The sequence below is a fragment of the Lathyrus oleraceus genome, unplaced genomic scaffold (assembly GCF_024323335.1).
Source record: "Lathyrus oleraceus cultivar Zhongwan6 unplaced genomic scaffold, CAAS_Psat_ZW6_1.0 chrUn0590, whole genome shotgun sequence".
NCBI classification, from domain to species: Eukaryota; Viridiplantae; Streptophyta; class Magnoliopsida; order Fabales; family Fabaceae; genus Lathyrus; species Lathyrus oleraceus.
The window spans coordinates 23039-48239 of NW_026112981.1; the positions used below are offsets into that span (position 1 = coordinate 23039).

The following is a 25201-nucleotide window of genomic DNA, read 5'->3' on the forward strand; positions in this document are numbered from 1 at the left end:
ATATTATTGCAATCTCATTTTGGCTAAAGAAAAAAAGATAGCATTTAACCCGCTGATTTACTGATTTTGGTCAGTTCTAGTCAGTTTCAACTGTTTTAATAGCTTGCTTGATCCAACAATAAGACCAAATTGGTGATCCTTTCAATTTTCTGTTTGACCGGTCAAGCTAGTTCGATCCTTAAAGCACTATTTCAAATACAAATGAATTATGTCTCTGATGATTTAGTTTATTTGGGAGACCCTAGTAATGAAACAAGAATTGAATTATATGTTTAGAAACAAAAGTATTAGAAAAAGTATAAATAATGTAAGAGAATCTTCAACAAAGATTGATTTACAAGATAAAGACTCAAACCTTTTAAACACTTGCATACGATGAGAAAATAAATAGTCGTTTTATGATAATTACATGTACAAGCACTTTACATTTCTTCACTAGCATGTGAGACTTGTAAATAAAATGATAAAATCATGACCAACTAATTAATTTAGTGTTGAAATGTTTTGTTGTTAAATTCTTAAGAAAATCTTTGTACTCGAGTCACCATAAAAATCAAAATAATAAAACATTGCAAAATTCATGACCAATATGTTACAATTAAAGATAATAATAATATATTTTATAATTTATAGAAACTGTTCAAGTGTTAACAAAATAGTTGTGTTCGTACATTCGTGTAAAGTTTATTCAGTTAATTTTTAAACCAACTCGTAATTTGACGAGGACTAAAATAACTCCTACGTAATTTGACACCATTTTTTTGTCATTCGGTTAAAATTGAGTAGTATTTTTTATAATAAATTTATTAATTTTAATATTATAATAATCTATTCAATTAAATATAATCATATATTACACATAATTTTAAGTATTTATAAATCTATTTATTATATTTGAATAATTAAAATTGACTATAGGTATTAAGTCATTGATGAATAATATCATTTTATATTCCTTTCAAAATTCAATAGAAAATGAAGATTATATTTCAATATTATCAAATTCATTTTATTGAACACTTTATTTATTTAAATCTAACCTATCTTTCTTAATTTAAGATTCAATTAATAAATTTATGTAAAGTTAATAGTCAAATGAGATATTAAAAAACTAATACAGTTTTTAGGCCTATATAATAGAAGTTATGTTAGTCTTACTCGTTACAAAGAAATAAAATATAAATCTATTTATTATATTTTAATCATTAAAATTGACTATAGGTATGAAGTCATTGATGAATAATATCATTTTATGTTCCTTTCAAAATTCAATAGAAAATGAAAATTATTTTCAATATTATCAAATTCATTTTATTGACCACTTTATTTATTTAAATCTATCTTTCTTACTTTAAGATTCCATTAATAAATTTATGTAAAGTTAATAGTCAAATGAGATATTAAAAAACTAATACAGTTTTTAGGCCTATATAATAGAAGTTATGTTAGTCTTACTCGTTACAAAGAAACAAAATATAAATTGGAATCTTACAAAATGGCATGTCACACCAATCAATCTTGTTTTTTGAGTGTTTTATGCCTTGTTTTGATGGTTAGTTCGGGTAAGAATGAAATTTTATTTTTATTTTTGAGTTTCAATTTTAAAGTAGAATTTACTAACACCAAATGTTTTTTATTGAAACATATATTGCATCTTTATATTCAAAAGAAAGTAAAAAAGACTCGTCTAAAAAATTATGTGATTGTTTAACCCTTCTAAGAAGTTGATTTCTTTTTAAACAAGATATGTAGATCAATAACAATTCAATTATGGTTTAATCAATTCTCAATTCGAAAGAACATTAGATTGAGATTTTTAATGTAAAAATTATGAAGCAATGTCAGACACAAACTAATTTTAAATTTTGGTTGATTCAGGATTGGTTACCAGTATTTTGGTCCCTCCCGGAGGAGTTTGTATAGGGCCTTGTGTTGCAACGTGTGACCAGGATTGCTTTCGCAAGGGATTTGGAAAAGGGGGACATGTTTTACTCATCTTGAGAAGACAACATGTTGTTGTTTTCACCAATGAATTTTATTGTATGAGTTCAATAAAAATAATAAAACGTGCACTTCAGTTTAGCTCTGGAACTTACTTTTTGTAAGAAATTTGTGTAAATCTTTAAAATACTATAAACACTATTATGAATAAATGAAATTTAAAATGGAATATATATTATTTGCATTGTCTTTTTTTATAAAATATTACTTAAATATTTTAATTATTTATGTTTTCATGTTGAATAAAATGGATGTTTTAAATTTATCAAAAATATGGTTCCCTTGAAATCACAAAAAATATATTATACATGGATAGTTAGTGAGGGTGGATTTAAAGACACAAGATAAAGAATTTATTTGAGTTATGCAAATATTCTAATTTTAAATTCTTAATAATAGGTAATCAAGTGTTTGGTTAAAATTATGATTGATACAGTATATCTGAAATTGTGTTTCGAAGAAAATCCTTATTCATATCCTACTACTGGTGTTTATTTTAAAAAAAACTCTTAGTTTGATGATTAGGTAGATCTTAAAATCAAAGTTTTAACAATCGAAAGGGTCACCAAACCGTGAGGGTATTGAGCCACTCGTTCGTTAGTCGAACCACCGGGTCACAGGTCGAACCGCATGACTAAACCGAATAAAATTGGAAAAGTCATTTAATAATACTGTCTTTATCAAAAAATATAAAGTTATTAAACCGGTCGAACATGTGACTCGGTCTCTAAAAAAATCATGACACCTACAAAACATCAAATTATAACAATTTCACAAGTTCATTATTTAAATTCAAATGCTAAATATAATCATCACACACAACAAAATAGTACAAAATACAAATACAAATAAATTTTGAACAAAGTCTAATTGGAACATAATCTGGATAAAAAAATAACTGCAATTTCTTATAAATTTAATTCTAGTGTTGGAAAATTGTTTCAAATAATTAAAAAAAAAAAAAAATATATATATATATATATATATATATATATATATATATATATATATATATATATATATATATATATATATATATATATATATATATATATATATATATAATTATTGCAATCTCATTTTGGCTAAAGAAAAAAAGATAGCATTTAACCCGCTGATTTACTGATTTTGGTCAGTTCTAGTCAGTTTCAACTGTTTTAATAGCTTGCTTGATCCAACAATAAGACCAAATTGGTGATCCTTTCAATTTTCTGTTTGACCGGTCAAGCTAGTTCGATCCTTAAAGCACTATTTCAAATACAAATGAATTATGTCTCTGATGATTTAGTTTATTTGGGAGACCCTAGTAATGAAACAAGAATTGAATTATATGTTTAGAAACAAAAGTATTAGAAAAAGTATAAATAATGTAAGAGAATCTTCAACAAAGATTGATTTACAAGATAAAGACTCAAACCTTTTAAACACTTGCATACGATGAGAAAATAAATAGTCGTTTTATGATAATTACATGTACAAGCACTTTACATTTCTTCACTAGCATGTGAGACTTGTAAATAAAATGATAAAATCATGACCAACTAATTAATTTAGTGTTGAAATGTTTTGTTGTTAAATTCTTAAGAAAATCTTTGTACTCGAGTCACCATAAAAATCAAAATAATAAAACATTGCAAAATTCATGACCAATATGTTACAATTAAAGATAATAATAATATATTTTATAATTTATAGAAACTGTTCAAGTGTTAACAAAATAGTTGTGTTCGTACATTCGTGTAAAGTTTATTCAGTTAATTTTTAAACCAACTCGTAATTTGACGAGGACTAAAATAACTCCTACGTAATTTGACACCATTTTTTTGTCATTCGGTTAAAATTGAGTAGTATTTTTTATAATAAATTTATTAATTTTAATATTATAATAATCTATTCAATTAAATATAATCATATATTACACATAATTTTAAGTATTTATAAATCTATTTATTATATTTGAATAATTAAAATTGACTATAGGTATTAAGTCATTGATGAATAATATCATTTTATATTCCTTTCAAAATTCAATAGAAAATGAAGATTATATTTCAATATTATCAAATTCATTTTATTGAACACTTTATTTATTTAAATCTAACCTATCTTTCTTAATTTAAGATTCAATTAATAAATTTATGTAAAGTTAATAGTCAAATGAGATATTAAAAAACTAATACAGTTTTTAGGCCTATATAATAGAAGTTATGTTAGTCTTACTCGTTACAAAGAAATAAAATATAAATCTATTTATTATATTTTAATCATTAAAATTGACTATAGGTATGAAGTCATTGATGAATAATATCATTTTATGTTCCTTTCAAAATTCAATAGAAAATGAAAATTATTTTCAATATTATCAAATTCATTTTATTGACCACTTTATTTATTTAAATCTATCTTTCTTACTTTAAGATTCCATTAATAAATTTATGTAAAGTTAATAGTCAAATGAGATATTAAAAAACTAATACAGTTTTTAGGCCTATATAATAGAAGTTATGTTAGTCTTACTCGTTACAAAGAAACAAAATATAAATTGAAATCTTACAAAATGGCATGTCACACCAATCAATCTTGTTTTTTGAGTGTTTTATGCCTTGTTTTGATGGTTAGTTCGGGTAAGAATGAAATTTTATTTTTATTTTTGAGTTTCAATTTTAAAGTAGAATTTACTAACACCAAATGTTTTTTATTGAAACATATATTGCATCTTTATATTCAAAAGAAAGTAAAAAAGACTCGTCTAAAAAATTATGTGATTGTTTAACCCTTCTAAGAAGTTGATTTCTTTTTAAACAAGATATGTAGATCAATAACAATTCAATTATGGTTTAATCAATTCTCAATTCGAAAGAACATTAGATTGAGATTTATAATGTAAAAATTATGAAGCAATGTCAGACACAAACTAATTTTAAATTTTGGTTGATTCAGGATTGGTTACCAGTATTTTGGTCCCTCCCGGAGGAGTTTGTATAGGGCCTTGTATTGCAACGTGTGACCAGGATTGCTTTCGCACGGGATTTGGAAAAGGGGGACAATGTTTTACTCATCTTGAGAAGACAACATGTTGTTGTTTTCACCAATGAATTTTATTGTATGAGTTCAATAAAAATAATAAAACGTGCACTTCAGTTTAGCTCTGGAACTTACTTTTTGTAAGAAATTTGTGTAAATCTTTAAAATACTATAAACACTATTATGAATAAATGAAATTTAAAATGGAATATATATTATTTGCATTGTCTTTTTTTATAAAATATTACTTAAATATTTTAATTATTTATGTTTTCATGTTGAATAAAATGGATGTTTTAAATTTATCAAAAATATGGTTCCCTTGAAATCACAAAAAATATATTATACATGGATAGTTAGTGAGGGTGGATTTAAAGACACAAGATAAAGAATTTATTTGAGTTATGCAAATATTCTAATTTTAAATTCTTAATAATAGGTAATCAAGTGTTTGGTTAAAATTATGATTGATACAGTATATCTGAAATTGTGTTTCGAAGAAAATCCTTATTCATATCCTACTACTGGTGTTTTTTTTAAAAAAACTCTTAGTTTGATGATTAGGTAGATCTTAAAATCAAAGTTTTAACAATCTAAAGGGTCACCAAACCGTGAGGGTATTGAGCCACTCGTTCGTTAGTCGAACCACCGGGTCACAGGTCGAACCGCATGACTAAACCGAATAAAATTGGAAAAGTCTATTTAATAATACTGTCTTTATCAAAAAATATAAAGTTATTAAACCGGTCGAACATGTGACTCGGTCTCTAAAAAAATCATGACACCTACAAAACATCAAATTATAACAATTTCACAAGTTCATTATTTAAATTCAAATGCTAAATATAATCATCACACACAACAAAATAGTACAAAATACAAATACAAATAAATTTTGAACAAAGTCTAATTGGAACATAATCTGGATAAAAAAATAACTGCAATTTCTTATAAATTTAATTCTAGTGTTGGAAAATTGTTTCAAATAATTAAAAAAAAAATCTAGTTGGATATATATATATATATATATATATATATATATATATATATATATATATATATATATATATATATATATATATATATATATATAATTATTGCAATCTCATTTTGGCTAAAGAAAAAAAGATAGCATTTAACCCGCTGATTTACTGATTTTGGTCAGTTCTAGTCAGTTTCAACTGTTTTAATAGCTTGCTTGATCCAACAATAAGACCAAATTGGTGATCCTTTCAATTTTCTGTTTGACCGGTCAAGCTAGTTCGATCCTTAAAGCACTATTTCAAATACAAATGAATTATGTCTCTGATGATTTAGTTTATTTGGGAGACCCTAGTAATGAAACAAGAATTGAATTATATGTTTAGAAACAAAAGTATTAGAAAAAGTATAAATAATGTAAGAGAATCTTCAACAAAGATTGATTTACAAGATAAAGACTCAAACCTTTTAAACACTTGCATACGATGAGAAAATAAATAGTCGTTTTATGATAATTACATGTACAAGCACTTTACATTTCTTCACTAGCATGTGAGACTTGTAAATAAAATGATAAAATCATGACCAAATAATTAATTTAGTGTTGAAATGTTTTGTTGTTAAATTCTTAAGAAAATCTTTGTACTCGAGTCAGCATAAAAATCAAAATAATAAAACATTGCAAAATTCATGACCAATATGTTACAATTAAAGATAATAATAATATATTTTATAATTTATAGAAACTGTTCAAGTGTTAACAAAATAGTTGTGTTCGGACATTCGTGTAAAGTTTATTCAGTTAATTTTTAAACCAACTCGTAATTTGACGAGGACTAAAATAACTCCTACGTAATTTGACACCATTTTTTTGTCATTCGGTTAAAATTGAGTAGTATTTTTTATAATAAATTTATTAATTTTAATATTATAATAATCTATTCAATTAAACTACATGTTTATAATCATATATTACACATAATTTTAAGTATTTATAAATCTATTTATTATATTTGAATAATTAAAATTGACTATAGGTATTAAGTCATTGATGAATAATATCATTTTATATTCCTTTCAAAATTCAATAGAAAATGAAGATTATATTTCAATATTATCAAATTCATTTTATTGAACACTTTATTTATTTAAATCTAACCTATCTTTCTTAATTTAAGATTCAATTAATAAATTTATGTAAAGTTAATAGTCAAATGAGATATTAAAAAACTAATACAGTTTTTAGGCCTATATAATAGAAGTTATGTTAGTCTTACTCGTTACAAAGAAATAAAATATAAATCTATTTATTATATTTTAATCATTAAAATTGACTATAGGTATGAAGTCATTGATGAATAATATCATTTTATGTTCCTTTCAAAATTCAATAGAAAATGAAAATTATTTTCAATATTATCAAATTCATTTTATTGACCACTTTATTTATTTAAATCTATCTTTCTTACTTTAAGATTCCATTAATAAATTTATGTAAAGTTAATAGTCAAATGAGATATTAAAAAACTAATACAGTTTTTAGGCCTATATAATAGAAGTTATGTTAGTCTTACTCGTTACAAAGAAACAAAATATAAATTGAAATCTTACAAAATGGCATGTCACACCAATCAATCTTGTTTTTTGAGTGTTTTATGCCTTGTTTTGATGGTTAGTTCGGGTAAGAATGAAATTTTATTTTTATTTTTGAGTTTCAATTTTAAAGTAGAATTTACTAACACCAAATGTTTTTTATTGAAACATATATTGCATCTTTATATTCAAAAGAAAGTAAAAAAGACTCGTCTAAAAAATTATGTGATTGTTTAACCCTTCTAAGAAGTTGATTTCTTTTTAAACAAGATATGTAGATCAATAACAATTCAATTATGGTTTAATCAATTCTCAATTCGAAAGAACATTAGATTGAGATTTATAATGTAAAAATTATGAAGCAATGTCAGACACAAACTAATTTTAAATTTTGGTTGATTCAGGATTGGTTACCAGTATTTTGGTCCCTCCCGGAGGAGTTTGTATAGGGCCTTGTATTGCAACGTGTGACCAGGATTGCTTTCGCACGGGATTTGGAAAAGGGGGACAATGTTTTACTCATCTTGAGAAGACAACATGTTGTTGTTTTCACCAATGAATTTTATTGTATGAGTTCAATAAAAATAATAAAACGTGCACTTCAGTTTAGCTCTGGAACTTACTTTTTGTAAGAAATTTGTGTAAATCTTTAAAATACTATAAACACTATTATGAATAAATGAAATTTAAAATGGAATATATATTATTTGCATTGTCTTTTTTTATAAAATATTACTTAAATATTTTAATTATTTATGTTTTCATGTTGAATAAAATGGATGTTTTAAATTTATCAAAAATATGGTTCCCTTGAAATCACAAAAAATATATTATACATGGATAGTTAGTGAGGGTGGATTTAAAGACACAAGATAAAGAATTTATTTGAGTTATGCAAATATTCTAATTTTAAATTCTTAATAATAGGTAATCAAGTGTTTGGTTAAAATTATGATTGATACAGTATATCTGAAATTGTGTTTCGAAGAAAATCCTTATTCATATCCTACTACTGGTGTTTATTTAAAAAAAACTCTTAGTTTGATGATTAGGTAGATCTTAAAATCAAAGTTTTAACAATCGAAAGGGTCACCAAACCGTGAGGGTATTGAGCCACTCGTTCGTTAGTCGAACCACCGGGTCACAGGTCGAACCGCATGACTAAACCGAATAAAATTGGAAAAGTCATTTAATAATACTGTCTTTATCAAAAAATATAAAGTTATTAAACCGGTCGAACATGTGACTCGGTCTCTAAAAAAATCATGACACCTACAAAACATCAAATTATAACAATTTCACAAGTTCATTATTTAAATTCAAATGCTAAATATAATCATCACACACAACAAAATAGTACAAAATACAAATACAAATAAATTTTGAACAAAGTCTAATTGGAACATAATCTGGATAAAAAAATAACTGCAATTTCTTATAAATTTAATTCTAGTGTTGGAAAATTGTTTCAAATAATTAAAAAAAAATCTAGTTATATATATATATATATATATATATATATATATATATATATATATATATATATATATATATATATATATATATATATATATATATATATATATATATTATTGCAATCTCATTTTGGCTAAAGAAAAAAAGATAGCATTTAACCCGCTGATTTACTGATTTTGGTCAGTTCTAGTCAGTTTCAACTGTTTTAATAGCTTGCTTGATCCAACAATAAGACCAAATTGGTGATCCTTTCAATTTTCTGTTTGACCGGTCAAGCTAGTTCGATCCTTAAAGCACTATTTCAAATACAAATGAATTATGTCTCTGATGATTTAGTTTATTTGGGAGACCCTAGTAATGAAACAAGAATTGAATTATATGTTTAGAAACAAAAGTATTAGAAAAAGTATAAATAATGTAAGAGAATCTTCAACAAAGATTGATTTACAAGATAAAGACTCAAACCTTTTAAACACTTGCATACGATGAGAAAATAAATAGTCGTTTTATGATAATTACATGTACAAGCACTTTACATTTCTTCACTAGCATGTGAGACTTGTAAATAAAATGATAAAATCATGACCAACTAATTAATTTAGTGTTGAAATGTTTTGTTGTTAAATTCTTAAGAAAATCTTTGTACTCGAGTCACCATAAAAATCAAAATAATAAAACATTGCAAAATTCATGACCAATATGTTACAATTAAAGATAATAATAATATATTTTATAATTTATAGAAACTGTTCAAGTGTTAACAAAATAGTTGTGTTCGTACATTCGTGTAAAGTTTATTCAGTTAATTTTTAAACCAACTCGTAATTTGACGAGGACTAAAATAACTCCTACGTAATTTGACACCATTTTTTTGTCATTCGGTTAAAATTGAGTAGTATTTTTTATAATAAATTTATTAATTTTAATATTATAATAATCTATTCAATTAAATATAATCATATATTACACATAATTTTAAGTATTTATAAATCTATTTATTATATTTGAATAATTAAAATTGACTATAGGTATTAAGTCATTGATGAATAATATCATTTTATATTCCTTTCAAAATTCAATAGAAAATGAAGATTATATTTCAATATTATCAAATTCATTTTATTGAACACTTTATTTATTTAAATCTAACCTATCTTTCTTAATTTAAGATTCAATTAATAAATTTATGTAAAGTTAATAGTCAAATGAGATATTAAAAAACTAATACAGTTTTTAGGCCTATATAATAGAAGTTATGTTAGTCTTACTCGTTACAAAGAAATAAAATATAAATCTATTTATTATATTTTAATCATTAAAATTGACTATAGGTATGAAGTCATTGATGAATAATATCATTTTATGTTCCTTTCAAAATTCAATAGAAAATGAAAATTATTTTCAATATTATCAAATTCATTTTATTGACCACTTTATTTATTTAAATCTATCTTTCTTACTTTAAGATTCCATTAATAAATTTATGTAAAGTTAATAGTCAAATGAGATATTAAAAAACTAATACAGTTTTTAGGCCTATATAATAGAAGTTATGTTAGTCTTACTCGTTACAAAGAAACAAAATATAAATTGGAATCTTACAAAATGGCATGTCACACCAATCAATCTTGTTTTTTGAGTGTTTTATGCCTTGTTTTGATGGTTAGTTCGGGTAAGAATGAAATTTTATTTTTATTTTTGAGTTTCAATTTTAAAGTAGAATTTACTAACACCAAATGTTTTTTATTGAAACATATATTGCATCTTTATATTCAAAAGAAAGTAAAAAAGACTCGTCTAAAAAATTATGTGATTGTTTAACCCTTCTAAGAAGTTGATTTCTTTTTAAACAAGATATGTAGATCAATAACAATTCAATTATGGTTTAATCAATTCTCAATTCGAAAGAACATTAGATTGAGATTTTAATGTAAAAATTATGAAGCAATGTCAGACACAAACTAATTTTAAATTTTGGTTGATTCAGGATTGGTTACCAGTATTTTGGTCCCTCCCGGAGGAGTTTGTATAGGGCCTTGTGTTGCAACGTGTGACCAGGATTGCTTTGGCAAGGGATTTGGAAAAGGGGGACAATGTTTTACTCATCTTGAGAAGACAACATGTTGTTGTTTTCACCAATGAATTTTATTGTATGAGTTCAATAAAAATAATAAAACGTGCACTTCAGTTTAGCTCTGGAACTTACTTTTTGTAAGAAATTTGTGTAAATCTTTAAAATACTATAAACACTATTATGAATAAATGAAATTTAAAATGGAATATATATTATTTGCATTGTCTTTTTTTATAAAATATTACTTAAATATTTTAATTATTTATGTTTTCATGTTGAATAAAATGGATGTTTTAAATTTATCAAAAATATGGTTCCCTTGAAATCACAAAAAATATATTATACATGGATAGTTAGTGAGGGTGGATTTAAAGACACAAGATAAAGAATTTATTTGAGTTATGCAAATATTCTAATTTTAAATTCTTAATATTAGGTAATCAAGTGTTTGGTTAAAATTATGATTGATACAGTATATCTGAAATTGTGTTTCGAAGAAAATCCTTATTCATATCCTACTACTGGTGTTTATTTTTAAAAAAAACTCTTAGTTTGATGATTAGGTAGATCTTAAAATCAAAGTTTTAACAATCCAAAGGGTCACCAAACCGTGAGGGTATTGAGCCACTCGTTCGTTAGTCGAACCACCGGGTCACAGGTCGAACCGCATGACTAAACCGAATAAAATTGGAAAAGTCTATTTAAAAATACTGTCTTTATCAAAAAATATAAAGTTATTAAACCGGTCGAACATGTGACTCGGTCTCTAAAAAAATCATGACACCTACAAAACATCAAATTATAACAATTTCACAAGTTCATTATTTAAATTCAAATGCTAAATATAATCATCACACACAACAAAATAGTACAAAATACAAATACAAATAAATTTTGAACAAAGTCTAATTGGAACATAATCTGGATAAAAAAATAACTGCAATTTCTTATAAATTTAATTCTAGTGTTGGAAAATTGTTTCAAATAATAAAAAAAAAATCTAGTATATATATATATATATATATATATATATATATATATATATATATATATATATATATATATATATATATATATATATATATATAATTATTGCAATCTCATTTTGGCTAAAGAAAAAAAGATAGCATTTAACCCGCTGATTTACTGATTTTGGTCAGTTCTAGTCAGTTTCAACTGTTTTAATAGCTTGCTTGATCCAACAATAAGACCAAATTGGTGATCCTTTCAATTTTCTGTTTGACCGGTCAAGCTAGTTCGATCCTTAAAGCACTATTTCAAATACAAATGAATTATGTCTCTGATGATTTGTTTATTTGGGAGACCCTAGTAATGAAACAAGAATTGAATTATATGTTTAGAAACAAAAGTATTAGAAAAAGTATAAATAATGTAAGAGAATCTTCAACAAAGATTGATTTACAAGATAAAGACTCAAACCTTTTAAACACTTGCATACGATGAGAAAATAAATAGTCGTTTTATGATAATTACATGTACAAGCACTTTACATTTCTTCACTAGCATGTGAGACTTGTAAATAAAATGATAAAATCATGACCAAATAATTAATTTAGTGTTGAAATGTTTTGTTGTTAAATTCTTAAGAAAATCTTTGTACTCGAGTCACCATAAAAATCAAAATAATAAAACATTGCAAAATTCATGACCAATATGTTACAATTAAAGATAATAATAATATATTTTATAATTTATAGAAACTGTTCAAGTGTTAACAAAATAGTTGTGTTCGGACATTCGTGTAAAGTTTATTCAGTTAATTTTTAAACAACTCGTAATTTGACGAGGACTAAAATAACTCCTACGTAATTTGACACCATTTTTTTGTCATTCGGTTAAAATTGAGTAGTATTTTTATAATAAATTTATTAATTTTAATATTATAATAATCTATTCAATTAAATATAATCATATTACACATAATTTTAAGTATTTATAAATCTATTTATTATATTTGAATAATTAAAATTGACTATAGGTATTAAGTCATTGATGAATAATATCATTTTATATTCCTTTCAAAATTCAATAGAAAATGAAGATTATATTTCAATATTATCAAATTCATTTTATTGAACACTTTATTTATTTAAATCTAACCTATCTTTCTTAATTTAAGATTCAATTAATAAATTTATGTAAAGTTAATAGTCAAATGAGATATTAAAAAACTAATACAGTTTTTAGGCCTATATAATAGAAGTTATGTTAGTCTTACTCGTTACAAAGAAATAAAATATAAATCTATTTATTATATTTTAATCATTAAAATTGACTATAGGTATGAAGTCATTGATGAATAATATCATTTTATGTTCCTTTCAAAATTCAATAGAAAATGAAAATTATTTTCAATATTATCAAATTCATTTTATTGACCACTTTATTTATTTAAATCTATCTTTCTTACTTTAAGATTCCATTAATAAATTTATGTAAAGTTAATAGTCAAATGAGATATTAAAAAACTAATACAGTTTTTAGGCCTATATAATAGAAGTTATGTTAGTCTTACTCGTTACAAAGAAACAAAATATAAATTGAATCTTACAAAATGGCATGTCACACCAATCAATCTTGTTTTTTGAGTGTTTTATGCCTTGTTTTGATGGTTAGTTCGGGTGTGCTCTACCCACCGATCTCGCGCTTAAGAATGAAATTTTATTTTTATTTTTGAGTTTCAATTTTAAAGTAGAATTTACTAACACCAAATGTTTTTATTGAAACATATATTGCATCTTTATATTCAAAAGAAAGTAAAAAAGACTCGTCTAAAAAATTATGTGATTGTTTAACCCTTCTAAGAAGTTGATTTCTTTTTAAACAAGATATGTAGATCAATAACAATTCAATTATGGTTTAATCAATTCTCAATTCGAAAGAACATTAGATTGAGATTTTTAATGTAAAAATAATGAAGCAATGTCAGACACAAACTAATTTTAAATTTTGGTTGATTCAGGATTGGTTACCAGTATTTTGGTCCCTCCCGGAGGAGTTTGTATAGGGCCTTGTGTTGCAACGTGCGACCAGGATTGCCGTGGCAAGGGATTTGGAAAAGGGGGACAATGTTTACTCATCTTGAGAAGACAACATGTTGTTGTTTTCACCAATGAATTTTATTGTATGAGTTCAATAAAAATAATAAAACGTGCACTTCAGTTTAGCTCTGGAACTTACTTTTTGTAAGAAATTTGTGTAAATCTTTAAAATACTATAAACACTATTATGAATAAATGAAATTTAAAATGGAATATATATTATTTGCATTGTCTTTTTTTATAAAATATTACTTAAATATTTTAATTATTTATGTTTTCATGTTGAATAAAATGGATGTTTTAAATTTATCAAAAATATGGTTCCCTTGAAATCACAAAAAATATATTATACATGGATAGTTAGTGAGGGTGGATTTAAAGACACAAGATAAAGAATTATTTGAGTTATGCAAATATTCTAATTTTAAATTCTTAATAATAGGTAATCAAGTGTTTGGTTAAAATTATGATTGATAAAGTATATCTGAAATTGTGTTTCAATCGCGTTTGCCCGTTTTTTCTTTTCCTTTTTTTTTTTTTTTTTTTGTTTTTTTTTTTTGTTGTGGGTTCCGGCGAAAGACTTAAAAAATGAAGAAAATCCTTATTCATATCCTACTACTGGTGTTTTTTTAAAAAAACTCTTAGTTTGATGATTAGGTAGATCTTAAAATCAAAGTTTTAACAATCGAAAGGGTCATCAAACCGTGAGGGTATTGAGCCACTCGTTCGTTAGTCGAACCACCGGGTCACAGGTCGAACCGCATGACTAAACCGAATAAAATTGGAAAAGTCTATTTAATAATACTGTCTTTATCAAAAATATAAAGTTATTAAAACGGTCGAACATGTGACTCGGTCTCTAAAAAAATCATGACACCTACAAAACATCAAATTATAACAATTTCACAAGTTCATTATTTAAATTCAAATGCTAAATATAATCATCACACACAACAAAATAGTACAAAATACAAATACAAATAAATTTTGAACAAAGTCTAATTGGAACATAATCTGGATAAAAAAATAACTGCAATTTCTTATAAATTTAATTCTAGTGTTGGAAAATTGTTTCAAATAATTTAAAAAAAAAATCTAGTTTATATATATATATATATATAATATATATATATATATATATAATTATTGCAATCTCATTTTGGCTAAAGAAAAAAAGATAGCATTTACCCGCTGATTTACTGATTTTGGTCAGTTCTAGTCAGTTTCAACTATTTAATAGCTTGCTGATCCAACAATAAGACCAAATTGGTGATCCTTTCAATTTTCTGTTTGACCGGTCAAGCTAGTTCGATCCTTAAAGCACTATTTCAAATACAAATGAATTATGTCTCTGATGATTTGGTTTATTTGGGAGACCCTAGTAATGAAACAAGAATTGAATTATATGTTTAGAAACAAAAGTATTAGAAAAAGTATAAATAATGTAAGAGAATCTTCAACAAAGATTGATTTACAAGATAAAGACTCAAACCTTTTAAACACTTGCATACGATGAGAAAATAAATAGTCGTTTTATGATAATTACATGTACAAGCACTTTACATTTCTTCACTAGCATGTGAGACTTGTAAATAAAATGATAAAATCATGACCAAATAATTAATTTAGTGTTGAAATGTTTTGTTGTTAAATTCTTAAGAAAATCTTTGTACTCGAGTCAGCATAAAAATCAAAATAATAAAACATTGCAAAATTCATGACCAATATGTTACAATTAAAGATAATAATAATATATTTTATAATTTATAGAAACTGTTCAAGTGTTAACAAAATAGTTGTGTTCGGACATTCGTGTAAAGTTTATTCAGTTAATTTTTAAACCAAACTCGTAATTTGACGAGGACTAAAATAACTCCTACGTAATTTGACACCATTTTTTGTCATTCGGTTAAAATTGAGTAGTATTTTTTATAATAAATTTATTAATTTTAATATTATAATAATCTATTCAATAAACTACATGTTTATAATCATATATTACACATAATTTTAAGTATTTATAAATCTATTTATTATATTTTAATAATTAAAATTGACTATAGGTATTAAGTCATTGATGAATAATATCATTTTATATTCCTTTCAAAATTCAATAGAAAATGAAGATTATATTTCAATATTATCAAATTCATTTTATTGAACACTTTATTTATTTAAATCTAACCTATCTTTCTTAATTTAAGATTCAATTAATAAATTTATGTAAAGTTAATAGTCAAATGAGATATTAAAAAACTAATACAGTTTTTAGGCCTATATAATAGAAGTTATGTTAGTCTTACTCGTTACAAAGAAATAAAATATAAATCTATTTATTATATTTTAATCATTAAAATTGACTATAGGTATGAAGTCATTGATGAATAATATCATTTTATGTTCCTTTCAAAATTCAATAGAAAATGAAAATTATTTTCAATATTATCAAATTCATTTTATTGACCACTTTATTTATTTAAATCTATCTTCTTACTTTAAGATTCCATTAATAAATTTATGTAAAGTTAATAGTCAAATGAGATATTAAAAAACTAATACAGTTTTTAGGCCTATATAATAGAAGTTATGTTAGTCTTACTCGTTACAAAGAAATAAAATATAAATTGAAATCTTACAAAATGGCATGTCACACCAATCAATCTTGTTTTTTGAGTGTTTTATGCCTGTTTTGATGGTTAGTTCGGGTAAGAATGAAATTTTATTTTTATTTTTGAGTTTCAATTTTAAAGTAGAATTTACTAACACCAAATGTTTTTTATTGAAACATATATTGCATCTTTATATTCAAAAGAAAGTAAAAAAGACTCGTCTAAAAAATTATGTGATTGTTTAACCCTTCTAAGAAGTTGATTTCTTTTAAACAAGATATGTAGATCAATAACAATTCAATTATGGTTTAATCAATTCTCAATTCGAAAGAACATTAGATTGAGATTTTTAATGTAAAATAATGAAGCAATGTCAGACACAACTAATTTAAATTTTGGTTGATTCAGGATTGGTTACCAGTATTTTGGTCCCTCCCGGAGGAGTTTGTATAGGGCCTTGTGTTGCAACGTGCGACCAGGATTGCCGTGGCAAGGGATTTGGAAAAGGGGGACAATGTTTACTCATCTTGAGAAGACAACATGTTGTTGTTTTCACCAATGAATTTTATTGTATGAGTTCAATAAAAATAATAAAACGTGCACTTCAGTTTAGCTCTGGAACTTACTTTTTGTAAGAAATTTGTGTAAATCTTTAAAATACTATAAACACTATTATGAATAAATGAAATTTAAAATGGAATATATATTATTTGCATTGTTTTTTTTATAAAATATTACTTAAATATTTTAATTATTATGTTTTCATGTTGAATAAAATGGATGTTTTAAATTTATCAAAAATATGGTCCCCTGAAATCACAAAAAATATATTATACATGGATAGTTAGTGAGGGTGGATTTAAAGACACAAGATAAAGAATTTGAGTTATGCAAATATTCTAATTTAAATTCTTAATAATAGGTAATCAAGTGTTTGGTTAAAATTATGATTGATAAAGTATATCTTAAATTGTGTTTCGAAGAAATCCTTATTCATATCCTACTACTGGTGTTTATTTAAAAAAAAACTCTTAGTTTGATGATTAGGTAGATCTTAAAATCAAAGTTTAACAATCGAAAGGGTCATCAAACCGTGAGGGTATTGAGCCACTCGTTCGTTAGTCGAACCACCGGGTCACAGGTCGAACCGCATGACTAAACCGAATAAAATTGGAAAAGTCATTTAATAATACTGTCTTTATCAAAAATATAAAGTTATTAAACCGGTAAACATGTGACTCGGTCTCTAAAAAATCATGACACCTACAAAACATCAAATTATAACAATTCACAAGTTCATTATTTAAATTCAAATGCTAAATATAATCATCACACACAACAAAATAGTACAAATACAAATACAAAAAAATTTTGAACAAAGTCTAATTGGAACAAATCTGGATAAAAAATAACTGCAATTTCTTATAAATTAATTCTAGTGTTGGAAAATTTTTCAAATAAATAAAAAAAAATCTAGTTATATATATATATAATATATATATATATATATATATATATATATATATATATAGATATATATATATATATATATATATATATATATTAATATATATATATTATATCTATATATATATATATATATAATAATTATTATTGCAATCTCATTTTGGCTAAAGAAAAAAAGATAGCATTTAACCCGCTGATTTACTGATTTTGTCAGTTCTAGTCAGTTTCAACTATTTTAATAGCTTGCCTGATCCAACAATAAGACCAAATTGGTGATCTTTCAATTTTCTGTTTGACCGGTCAAGCTAGTTCGATCCTTAAAGCACTTTCAAATACAAATGAATTGTCTATGTTGATGATGATTTTTATTTGGGAGACCCTAGTAATGAAACAAGAATTGAATTATATGTTTAGAAACAAAAGTATTAGAAAAAGTATAAATAATGTAAGAGAATCTTCAACAAAGATTGATTTACAAGATAAAGACTCAAACCTTTTAAACACTTGCATACGATGAGAAAATAAATAGTCGTTTTATGATAATTACATGTACAAGCACTTTACATTTCTTCACTAGCATGTGAGACTTGTAAATAAAATGATAAAATCATGACCAAATATTAATTTAGTGTTGAAATGTTTGTTGTTTAAATTCTTAAGAAAATCTTTGTACTCGAGTCACCATAAAAATCAAAATAATAAAACATTGCAAAATTCATGACCAATATGTTACAATTAAAGATAATAATAATATATTTATAATTTATAGAAACTGTTCAAGTGTTAACAAAATAGTTGTGTTCGGACATTCGTGTAAAGTTTATTCAGTTAATTTTTAAACAAACTCGTAATTTGACGAGGACTAAAATAACTCCTACGTAATTTGACACCATTTTTTTGTCATTCGGTTAAAATTGAGTAGTATTTTTATAATAAATTTTTAATTTTAATATTATAATAATCTATTCAATTAACTATAATCATATATTACACATAATTTTAAGTATTTATAAATCTATTTATTATATTTTAATAATTAAAATTGACTATAGGTATTAAGTCATTGATGAATAATATCATTATATTCCTTTCAAAATTCAATAGAAAATGAAGATTATATTTCAATATTATCAAATTCATTTATTGAACACTTTATTTATTTAAATCTAACTATCTTTCTTAATTAAGATTCAATTAATAAATTTATGTAAAGTTAATAGTCAAATGAGATATTAAAAAAAAATACAGTTTTAGGCCTATATAATAGAAGTTATGTTAGTCTTACTCGTTACAAAGAAATAAAATATAAATCTATTTATTATATTTTAATCATTAAAATTGACTATAGGTATGAAGTCATTGATGAATAATATCATTTTATGTTCCTTTCAAAATTCAATAGAAAATGAAAATTATTTTCAATATTATCAAATTCATTTTATTGACCACTTTATTTATTTAAATCTATCTTTTTACTTTAAGATTCCATTAATAAATTTATGTAAAGTTAATAGTCAAATGAGATATTAAAAAACTAATACAGTTTTTAGGCCTATATAATAGAAGTTATGTTAGTCTTACTCGTTACAAAGAAACAAATATAAATTGAAATCTTACAAAATGGCATGTCACACCAATCAATCTTGTTTTTTGAGTGTTTTATGCCTTGTTTTGATGGTTAGTTCGGGTAAGAATGAAATTTTATTTTTATTTTGAGTTTCAATTTTAAAGTAGAATTTACTAACACCAAATGTTTTTTATTGAAACATATATTGCATCTTTATATTCAAAAGAAAGTAAAAAGACTCGTCTAAAAAATTATGTGATTGTTTTAACCCTTCTAAGAAGTTGATTTCTTTTAAACAAGATATGTAGATCAATAACAATTCAATTATGGTTTAATCAATTCTAAATTCGAAAGAACATTAGATTGAGATTTTTAATGTAAAAAATATGAAGCAATGTCAGACACAAACTAATTTTAAATTTTGGTTGATTCAGGATTGGTTACCAGTATTTTGGTCCCTCCCGGAGGAGTTTGTATAGGGCCTGTGTTGCAACGTGCGACCAGGATTGCCGTGGCAAGGGATTTGGAAAAGGGGGACAATGTTATACTCATCTTGAGAAGACAACATGTTGTTGTTTTCACCAATGAATTTTATTGTATGAGTTCAATAAAAATAATAAAACGTGCACTTCAGTTTAGCTCTGGAACTTACTTTTTGTAAGAAATTTGTGTAAATCTTTAAAATACTATAAACACTATTATGAATAAATGAAATTTAAAATGGAATATATATTATTTGCATTGTCTTTTTTTATAAAATTACTTAAATATTTTAATTATTTATGTTTCATGTTGAATAAAATGGATGTTTTAAATTTATCAAAAATATGGTTCCCCTGAAATCACAAAAAATATATTATACATGGATAGTTAGTGAGGGTGGATTTAAAGACACAAGATAAAGAATTTATTGAGTTATGCAAATATTCTAATTTAAATTTTAATAATAGGTAATCAAGTGTTTGGTTAAAATTATGATTGATAAAGTATATCTGAAATTGTGTCGAAGAAAATCTTATTCATATCCTACTACTGGTGTTTATTTTAAAAAAAACTCTTAGTTTGATGATTAGGTAGATCTTAAAATCAAAGTTTTAACAATCGAAAGGGTCATCAAACCGTGAGGGTATTGAGCCACTCGTTCGTTAGTCGAACCACCGGGTCACAGGTCGAACCGCATGACTAAACCGAATAAAATTGGAAAAGTCATTTTAATAATACTGTCTTTATCAAAAAATATAAAGTTATTAAACCGGTCGAACATGTGACTCGGTCTCTAAAAAAATCATGACACCTACAAAACATCAAATTATAACAATTTCACAAGTTCATTATTAAATTCAAATGCTAAAATAATCATCACACACAACAAAATAGTACAAAATACAAATACAAATAAATTTTGAACAAAGTCTAATTGGAACATAATCTGGATAAAAAATAACTGCAATTTTATAAATTTAATTCTAGTGTTGGAAAATTGTTTCAAATAATTAAAAAAAAAATCTAGTTATATATATAGATTATATATTATATCTATATATATCTATATATATATATTATAATATATTTATATAATATATAATTATTGCAATCTCATTTTGGCTAAAGAAAAAAGATAGCATTTACCCCCTGATTTACTGATTTTGGTCAGTTCTAGTCAGTTTCAACTATTTTTAATAGCTTGCCTGATCCAACAATAAGACCAAATTGGTGATCTTTCAATTTCTGTTTGACCGGTCAAGCTAGTTCGATCCTTAAAGCACTATTTCAAATACAAATGAATTATGTCTCTGATGATTTGGTTTATTTGGGAGACCCTAGTAATGAAACAAGAATTGAATTATATGTTTAGAAACAAAAGTATTAGAAAAAGTATAAATAATGTAAGAGAATCTTCAACAAAGATTGATTTACAAGATAAAGACTCAAACCTTTTAAACACTGCATACGATGAGAAAATAAATAGTCGTTTTATGATAATTACATGTACAAGCACTTTACATTTCTTCCTAGCATGTGAGACTTGTAAATAAAATGATAAAATCATGACCAAATAATTAATTTAGTGTTGAAATGTTTTGTTGTTAAATTCTTAAGAAAATCTTTGTACTCGAGTCACCATAAAAATCAAATAATAAAACATTGCAAAATTCATGACCAATATGTTACAATTAAAGATAATAATAAATATTTTATAATTTATAGAAACTGTTCAAGTGTTAACAAAATAGTTGTGTTCGGACATTCGTGTAAAGTTTATTCAGTTAATTTTAAACAAACTCGTAATTGACGAGGACTAAAATAACTCCAACGTAATTTGACACCATTTTTTTGTCATTCGGTTAAAATGAGTAGTATTTTTTATAATAAATTTATTAATTTTAATATTATAATAATCTATTCAATTAAATATAATCATATATTACACATAATTTTAAGTATTTATAAATCTATTTATTATATTTTAATAATTAAAATTGACTATAGGTATTAAGTCATTGATGAATAATATCATTTTATATTCCTTTCAAATTCAATAGAAAATGAAGATATATTTCAATATTATCAAATTCATTTTATTGAACACTTATTTATTTTAAATCTAACCTATCTTTCTTAATTTAAGATTCAATTAATAAATTTATGTAAAGTTAATAGTCAAATGAGATATTAAAAACAAATACAGTTTTTAGGCCTATATAATAGAAGTTATGTTAGTCTTACTCGTTACAAAGAAATAAATATAAATCTATTTATTATATTTTAATCATTAAATTGACTATAGGTATGAAGTCATGATGAATAATATCATTTTATGTTCCTTTCAAAATCAATAGAAAATGAAAATTATTTTCAATATTATCAATTCATTTTATTGACCACTTATTTATTTAAATCTATCTTTCTTACTTTAAGATTCCATTAATAAATTTATGTAAAGTTAATAGTCAAATGAGATATTAAAAAACTAATACAGTTTTTAGGCCTATATAATAGAAGTTATGTTAGTCTTACTCGTTACAAAGAAATAAAATATAAATTGAAATCTTACAAAATGGCATGTCACACCAATCAATCTTGTTTTTTGAGTGTTTTATGCCTTGTTTTGATGGTTAGTTCGGGTAAGAATGAAATTTTATTTTTATTTTTGAGTTTCAATTTTAAAGTAGAATTTACTAACACCAAATGTTTTTTATTGAAACATATATTGCATCTTTATATTCAAAAGAAAGTAAAAAAGACTCGTCTAAAAAATTATGTGATTGTTTAACCCTTCTAAGAAGTTGATTTCTTTTTAAACAAGATATGTAGATCAATAACAATTCAATTATGGTTTAATCAATTCTAAATTCGAAAGAACATTAGATTGAGATTTAATGTAAAAATAATGAAGCAATGTCAGACACAAACTAATTTTAAATTTGGTTGATTCAGGATTGGTTACCAGTATTTTGGTCCCTCCCGGAGGAGTTTGTATAGGGCCTTGTGTTGCAAACGTGCGACCAGGATTGCCGTGGCAAGGGATTTGGAAAAGGGGGACAATGTTATACTCATCTTGAGAAGACAACATGTTGTTGTTTTCACCAATGAATTTTATTGTATGAGTTCAATAAAAATAATAAACGTGCACTTCAGTTTAGCTCTGGAACTTACTTTTTGTAAGAAATTTGTGTAAATCTTTAAAATACTATAAACACTATTATGAATAAATGAATTTAAAATGGAATATATATTATTTGCATTGTCTTTTTTTATAAAATATTACTAAATATTTTAATTATTTATGTTTCATGTTGAAAAATGGATGTTTTAAATTTATCAAAAATATGGTTCCCTTGAAATCACAAAAAATATATATACATGGATAGTTAGTGAGGGTGGATTTAAGACACAAGATAAAGAATTATTTGAGTTATGCAATATTCTAATTTTAAATTTTTATAATTAGGTAATCAAGTGTTTGGTTAAAATTATGATTGATAAAGTATATCTGAAATTGTGTTTTGAAGAAAATCCTTATTCATATCCTACTACTTACGGTGTTTATTTAAAAAAACTCTTAGTTTGATGATTAGGTAGATCTTAAAATCAAAGTTTTAACAATCGAAAGGGTCATCAAACCGTGAGGGTATTGAGCCACTCGTTCGTTAGTCGAACCACGGGTCACAGGTCGAACCGCATGACTAAACCGAATAAAATTGGAAAAGTCTTTTAATAATACTGTCTTTATCAAAAAATATAAAGTTATTAAACCGGTCGAACATGTGACTCGGTCTCTAAAAAAATCATGACACCTACAAAACATCAAATTATAACAATTTCACAAGTTCATTATTTAAATCAAATGCTAAATATAATCATCACACACAACAAAATAGTACAAAATACAAATACAAATAAATTTTGAACAAAGTCTAATTGGAACATAATCTGGAATAAAAAATAACTGCAATTTCTTATAAATTTAATTCTAGTGTTGGAAAATTGTTTCAAATAATTTAAAAAAAATCTCGTTATATTATATATATATATTATATTATATATAAATATATATAATATATATATATATATATATATTATTATTATTGCAATCTCATTTTGGCTAAAGAAAAAAAGATAGCATTTAACCCGCTGATTTATGATTTTGGTCAGTTCTAGTCAGTTTCAACTATTTTAATAGCTTGCTTGATCCAACAATAAGACCAAATTGGTGATCCTTTCAATTTTCTGTTTGACCGGTCAAGCTAGTTCGATCCTTAAAGCACTATTTCAAATACAAATGAATTATATCTCTGATGATTTGGTTTATTGGGAGACCCTAGTAATGAACAAAATTGAATTATATGTTTAGAACAAAAGTATTAGAAAAAGTATAAATAATGTAAGAGAATCTTCAACAAAGATTGATTTACAAGATAAAGACTCAAACCTTTTAAACACTTGCATACGATGAGAATAAATAGTCGTTTTATGATAATTACATGTACAAGCACTTTACATTTCTTCACTAGCATGTGAGACTTGTAAATAAAATGATAAAATCATGACCAAATAATTAATTAGTGTTGAAATGTTTTGTTGTTAAATTCTTAAGAAAATCTTTGTACTCGAGTCAGCATAAAAATCAAAATAATAAAACATTGCAAAATTCATGACCAATATGTTACAATTAAAGATAATAATAATATATTTTATAATTTATAGAAACTGTTCAAGTGTTAACAAAATAGTTGTGTTCGGACATTCGTGTAAAGTTTATTCAGTTAATTTTAAACAAACTCGTAATTTGACGAGGACTAAAATAACTCCAACGTAATTTGACACCATTTTTTGTCATTCGGTT

At 24.4% G+C, this 25201-nt stretch overlaps 5 long non-coding RNA genes across 6 annotated transcripts; all 5 read left to right on the forward strand.

Moving 5' to 3' along the window:
• The first annotated feature begins 1223 nt into the window (after window positions 1-1223).
• LOC127114562 (uncharacterized) lies at window positions 1224-2172 on the forward strand. The gene is made up of 2 exons (XR_007800389.1): window positions 1224-1562; window positions 1879-2172. It is a non-coding gene; the product is annotated as an uncharacterized LOC127114562 (long non-coding RNA).
• Window positions 2173-4455: 2283 nt separating this feature from the next.
• On the forward strand, window positions 4456-5236 carry LOC127114565 (uncharacterized). Its single transcript, XR_007800393.1, has 2 exons — window positions 4456-4625; window positions 4942-5236. It is a non-coding gene; the product is annotated as an uncharacterized LOC127114565 (long non-coding RNA).
• Window positions 5237-7517: 2281 nt separating this feature from the next.
• LOC127114564 (uncharacterized) lies at window positions 7518-8298 on the forward strand. Its single transcript, XR_007800392.1, has 2 exons — window positions 7518-7687; window positions 8004-8298. It is a non-coding gene; the product is annotated as an uncharacterized LOC127114564 (long non-coding RNA).
• A 2236-nt stretch (window positions 8299-10534) lies between these two features.
• On the forward strand, window positions 10535-20582 carry LOC127114563 (uncharacterized). Of its 2 annotated transcripts, none has more exons than XR_007800390.1 (2): window positions 10535-10747; window positions 20289-20582. It is a non-coding gene; the product is annotated as an uncharacterized LOC127114563 (long non-coding RNA). The 2 variants fall into 2 exon arrangements; XR_007800391.1 differs by lacking the exon at window positions 20289-20582 and adding an exon at window positions 11063-11357.
• Window positions 20583-22885: 2303 nt separating this feature from the next.
• Window positions 22886-23506, forward strand: LOC127114567 (uncharacterized). Its single transcript, XR_007800395.1, has 2 exons — window positions 22886-22979; window positions 23293-23506. It is a non-coding gene; the product is annotated as an uncharacterized LOC127114567 (long non-coding RNA).
• Window positions 23507-25201: the final 1695 nt, after the last annotated feature.